Genomic DNA, 6,516 nt, shown 5'->3' on the forward strand with positions numbered 1-6,516 from the left:
TTCTGACTAATGTCTTGTGGATATGTGTATGTGTTTGTGTGTGTGTAGGTGTCACAGGGTTAGTGGGTGTCTGCTTTCTGTTCACACCACAACTTCAGATTTTCATTGTGTGTGTGTGTGTTCGGGTTTGGGTGGTTTACGAGGACTTTTTTTAGGTTACAAACTGGTAATTACAAGGGTATTATGCTATAAATGTGGTTTATGAGGACATTTCTAGTGTCCCCATAATTCAAATCACTTAAAAAAACATACTAAATGTTGTTTTGTTTTTGTTTTTTATGTAAAAATGCAGAAAGTTTTTTGTGAGGGTTAGGTTTAGGGGTAGGGTTAGTGTTAGGGGATAGAATCTATAGTTTGTACAGTATAAAAATAATTATGTCTATGGAGAGTCCTCATAATGATAGCTGCACCAACGTGTGTGTGTGTGTATGTGTGTGTGTGTGTGGTGTTTTTGTTGTCTGTATTTGTTGCCTGTTTTTGCTTTGTTTCTAAGGTTGGATTTTATTTGTTTTCTCATACAGTTATTTTTCTGTCCTAGTTTACATGTAACCTAACTGTGTAAATCAGTAGTTTTCAACTTGATTTGCTTCAGAACCTAAATTTTACTTTAAATTTACAAGTTAAATTTACTAAATTTTTAATATTATGTTTTAATATTACCTATTACTGCATTGTTTCCAAAATATGCATGTAAATAAATTATTAACATGACATGGCTGAATACAGGAATATTTTTAAAATGCATAAACAACAGTATAAGTGTATTGTAACACTTGGAACAAACACTGAGGCAAATATTGTTTTAAGATTATCTATATTATTGAGTGGCAGATGAATTATGCTAAATACCTGTATATAGTATAAAGGGAATAAAGGTAATAATCCAATTTATTTTGCTATCATAACTGGATTAATTTGACATGTTTGTGTTTATTTGTTGTTTTTGTTGTAGTTGTTTTAAATACTAAAACAGGCCATATGTAGCCACAGTGTAAATGTCTCAATTTAATGTCGGCAGGATTCTAAAACTGAAGTGTGATTCTCTGTTGAGGAGTATAAACAAGTGCTATCTAAAGGATTTGTGTGGAAATTCAATTAAACTGATGGATGTGCATTGGGATTGAGAACACTGTTGTGAAATACCAGCATCGTTTGATGCCAGTTTAGAAAATAAGACATGCGAATGAGTAGTAAAGGAGAGAAACAAAAAAGTTTTCAAAAAAACAAGAAGAAGAAAGCAATGAAGAAAAAGAAGAATTTATTCAATTTTGTTGTTGAATAAACAGAATGCAACATCTGACATGACATTATAAACATCTTTTTCTATGTCTTTTCTTTTTTTTTTAAATGCTCACCATTTTCCCATTATTGTCTTCTAAACCTTAGGCTTAGAAGAGTTTTGTGTTCTGGAGGATACAAACATTTGAGAGGCTGGGTAAAGGAGCAATTAGTGATTCGGCCAACTTTTTGTGAATGTTTGCATAAAAACTCCTGCGTCAACTCACAATCTTTATCTAAAAGTAACATGGGAGCATTTTTGAAAAGGCAGCTGACCTTGAGGTAAATGTTCCTATCTTTTCAATGTTATATTCATGGTTTATACAAACTGTAAAAGAGAAAATAAAAGCTAGATTTTGAACAAACAAACAAAAAAACCCTGAAAATGTATTATTTGAGCACTAATGTGGTCAAAAATAGCATTAAACTGATTTTATGAGGTATCTTTATATAGGGTTAACTCAACCATTACAAGAACTTAGTTGGCAGAACATCATAGTAACAAATAGCATAGCGATGTTCCAATCAAATATTGAGGAACACAGGAATAGAAAATGAAGACTGCGACTTAGGCTTAAAAATGTCTCCAAAAGGAATCATGAGGAGAGGTGCTCATTGCCACGAGGTTACTGTCAAAACATCAAATGCCAGTTGATAGCAAAAGAGCAAGGCACTCAATCTCCAATGCAGAGTGATTATTTCATAGGTAACAAAACATTAAAAAGACAAAGCGTATCGGCAGACTAGCTGCCTTCGTCAGGGTATGAGGATACACATACACCAGTTCCTTATTTAAGTGATACTCAAATATTGAGAAACATTTTTATAATACCTCTTTTAATTCAAACTCAAGAACAGTTCTTTCAGTAGAATCTTTTAAGAACAGTAAGCAAAATATAATAAGATAGATGTTATATATTATATACATTTTGAACTATAATTTCTCTCAGGAGGAGTCCACTTACTGTAAAGGTGCTATTATAATTTTTTATCACTCAGAAAATGTCCCTATATAAAATCAATAAAATAGGTGTCATGAGAACCAATCAGAAAACTAGCCAATCAGAAACTTTATCTGCCTGTCAATCAGGCCTGGATCTTAAAAGGTAATGGAAACACTTTACATTAAGGTTCCCTTTGTAAAGCATTTATAAAGGTGTTTATTATTAACTAATAACTAATCTACAAATGCATTATAAATCATTTATATGCAGTTATAACAACATTAATAAAAAGGGTAACTTTCATGCGATACTTGCCAAATAATGAGCCAATTTCAACTCACATGTTATAAATGCTTAATAAAGGTACTTATTGATACTTATTTGAATCAAAATCATGAAATGATGCAGTAAAAATTGCTTATTATAGAGAGAGAAAAAATTGTTGTGTTTGTTTTCATTACTCTAATGTCCTGACTCGTCACTTGTCAAGTTGGTGACAAAACAATGGCGCTACTCAGAGTGGTAACCTACGTATCAAAGTTGGAATGACTTGGGCCTGGGTAGCTCAGCTAGTATTGACGCTGACTACCACCCCTGGAGTCACGAGTTCGAATCCAGGGCGTGCTGAGTGACTCCAGCCAGGTCTCCTAAGCAATCAAATTGGCCCGGTTGCTAGGGAGGGTAGAGTCACATGGGGTAACCTCCTCGTGATCGCTATAATGTGGTTCTCGCTCTCGGTGGGGTGCATGGTGAGTTGTGTGTGGATGCCGCGGAGAATAGCGTGGGCCTCCGGGCCTCCACACGTGCTACGTCTCTGCGGTAACGCACTCAACAAGCCACGTGACAAGATGCGCGGATTGACTGTCTCAGAAGCAGAGGCAACTGAGACTTGTCCTCCGCCACCCGGATTGAGGTGAGTAACCGCACCACCACGAGGACTTACTAAGTAGTGGGAATTGGGCATTCCAAAACTGGGGAGAAAAGGGGAGAAAATAAAAAAATATAAATAAAAAAAATAAAAAAATGTTGGAATGTCTCAGCCAAACACCTTTCGGGTCTTCATGCTCATCCACAGCAATAATGTATACCTGTAACTTGGGCTGCATAATTAATCAAAAAAAATTTTTTTGTACTCGTGAAAACTGATGATTATTCAATTTAAGTCTACTCCTGTTGTATTAATGGTTTCTATTTAGAACGTGTTTTTGCAGTGGTTGAGTTTCTAACCAATCCCAGACATGTGAGATGAGCAATGAAATGGCAATGGCCAATCAGAGACGCAGTGAGTCTACAGTCCAATCAGTCATGACAATCAATCCTTATGCACAAGTTTTAAAAAGTCTGAAGTCCAGATGTTTGCTTACAGTATGTTTCATCTCTCTTTGCGATGGCACACAAAAATTAGTGCTAAAGAAACATCACCTGACACTCGAAAAGAAGCTGCAGAACAAAGGTAAGCAATTTTGAATTATTTTCAATTGGTTGCATGTCGCACCATAGGTAAACAAACCGCAAACAAGCAATGCAACAAAACTAAAATCAAGGTACAGACAGGGTCTAAATAACTGATTTATTGTGTTGTTTAAACAGCTATATTTATTATGAGAGCATTTGTGAGTGCAGAACTGCAGGGCTCAAACAATGAGTGACAGTTCGGTCATTATAATGGGTGAGTTTAAATATTGTAGCGTTGCTCGATTTTTGTGTACAATTTATTATAAAAGAATAACAGTTGTATATATGTATTAAACAGCTATAAAGTGGCTTGTTTTGAAGTCAGCTTGTTTTGGATGTTTTGGACATAGAAAAAGTCTTGGACTTCAAATTTTTACAGACCATCATCATTGTTATCGCATCTGCTCAATTAAATGTCTATTTGACACACAACTGCTGTTGGTAGATTTAAATTTTAACAAATCACACAAACTCGCAAACCGGCTGATCTTACTTTCCACTGTGACAGATTTGAGGCCAAATATGATTTAATGATGATCTTATGCGAACAAGATCACAGTACGGGATTTTAAATGCAGTAAGGAAGTTCAGTCTAAATCGGCTGTTCAGTTTGACTACTGAATATGTCAAATATTATAATTTACTGTATGTGGGCCAATAATTTAAGCAGTAAAGACACATATTGCATGTCTGATGGTAGTTTTTGATTTTTATGCCACATTTCTCAGGCTTTGGAAGTGTGTTAAATGTGTGAGGATATTAATACATCAACATGACACAGGCATATTGACTGAAATAAAAATTGGTTTTGTCAATAGTTCAAAAAGAACCTACATATATTTCTTCACTTTAAACCATAGATATACCTTTATAATAACCTTTATTAACATTAAAGAGGCCCTATTATGCTTTTTGGGATTTTACCTTTCCTTTAGTGTGTAATATAGCTCTTTGTGCATGTAAAAGGTCTGCAAAATTTCAAAGCACAAAGTCCACGCAAAAGGGAGTTATTCTCTCCCACAGACAACACTGCTCAAGAACTACAAGAAACGGCTGGATTGTAGTCCAGCCATTTCTTCCGTAAAGTATCTACATCACTATGTAACACATCTGCATAATGCCCGCCTAAGGGCTGCTTTGGCCCGCCCTCAAACAAACGTAGTTATAGCCAAGGCCAGGATGAGTTGGGTTAGTGTTGTCGCCATGTCGAGAAGACGCTGTTTTCTTCACTGCGAAAGCAAAACCTCTTTGTTTGGACTTCCAAAGGCAGACGAATTGAAGAATCAGTGGTTCAAATGTATTTTAATTATTAGCAGTACAACCACAACCAATGCCTGATTTTCAAGACAGTTACTCCTGAAAGATGGTGCAATTCCCACTTTGTTGGGACAATCTGTCGCTTCAGGATCACAACCTGTAAGTATGCTTGATTATTTGTGGATTTATCTGCCACCGAGAGTTCAAATGCGGATTTTTGTGTTGTATCTACGGTGTACACCCAGTGCACAGCTGTAGGTCTCTGCTAACCTGCTAGCTAATGTTATTGTGTTGAAATAGTTTTGCTAAACAGCTGCGGGCCCACTTTTACCTACAATTGTGTAGAATTACACTGATTGTTTGTCGTTCTTACTATCATGAATAGTGATCAAGTGTGGAGATAGATTTATTTTTACAAATGGTCATTTTATGTCTGCAATCCATGGTAGTGCTTGGCTAACTTGCTATGTAATGTTATTGTTTTGGTAAGGGTTTCTTATTCAGTGTGGGCTGGCTTTTACCTAAAACTGTGTAACAAAATGGTCGATCTCAAGAGTGTTTATCAGTGGTAAAGTGTGGAGGTTTACTTATAATTACAAGCTGTAATGTTACAGCCGCTATCCATGGTACTCCCCGGCTGACTTGCTCACTAACCGGGAGTAAGCCTCTGTTCTCCATTTATATTTCAGGCAAAAAAGGTTCGGCTACACCCATTCCAGCAAAAGATGACTAACTTGGATGCACTACGTGTCTTTTACTTGCAGCTTTGTTAGGTTCCCAATAATCAACAGTGTACTTGTAAGAAAGCTACAAAATTAAAACTTACCACTGTGAAACATCCTGCTCAAGTCGTGCTTGGGAAGGTGGTGCGAGTTGATCAGCTTGTTCTTCCAAACTTTCATTATTTTATTCTATATCGGACTCGTGCTAGGGCTGGTACGGCAAAAAATGACACCACTGTTACCATAGTTACAATAGTGTTTACAGTTGCTCAGGAAGACTCAGGAGCTGAAACTGGGTAATGGTAAGGGGCATTACATTTCTGACACATGCTCTACGCAGTTGACCGATCACAACAGACTAGGCCAGCTGACCAATCAGAACAGACTGGGCTTTTCGGAAAGGGGGCTTTAAAGAGACAGGAGGTAAATCAGAGCGTTTGAGCCAGAGGAAGAAGAGAGGGGAAAAGAAATGTACAGTATGAGAAAAATTCTGTGTTTTTTAAAATATTAAAGCATGCAAACCTATTCTAGTAGGCCCCCAAAATAAAATTATGAACCTGTAAATTAGCATAATATGGGCTCTTTAACAAACATTATTGCAGTATTTAATGCTTAAAAGAAACTGAAGCGCTGCCCATAACCTGATGTTCTGAAGAACCCAGAAGCGGTTGCCTGCTTAGTGACGTCACAGGAATTTTGTCAAATAATCGTCATTAATAATCACGATTACAATATCAAGGGCAATAATCGATAATTATTATTTTTGCCATAACCGTGCAGCCCTACCTGTAACATTTATTTGTCTCACTTATCAAAAGTATATATATATATATATATATATACAGGGTTGGGGAGTAACG

Source organism: Myxocyprinus asiaticus, chromosome 26 (assembly GCF_019703515.2).
Source record: "Myxocyprinus asiaticus isolate MX2 ecotype Aquarium Trade chromosome 26, UBuf_Myxa_2, whole genome shotgun sequence".
NCBI lineage: Eukaryota > Metazoa > Chordata > Actinopteri > Cypriniformes > Catostomidae > Myxocyprinus > Myxocyprinus asiaticus.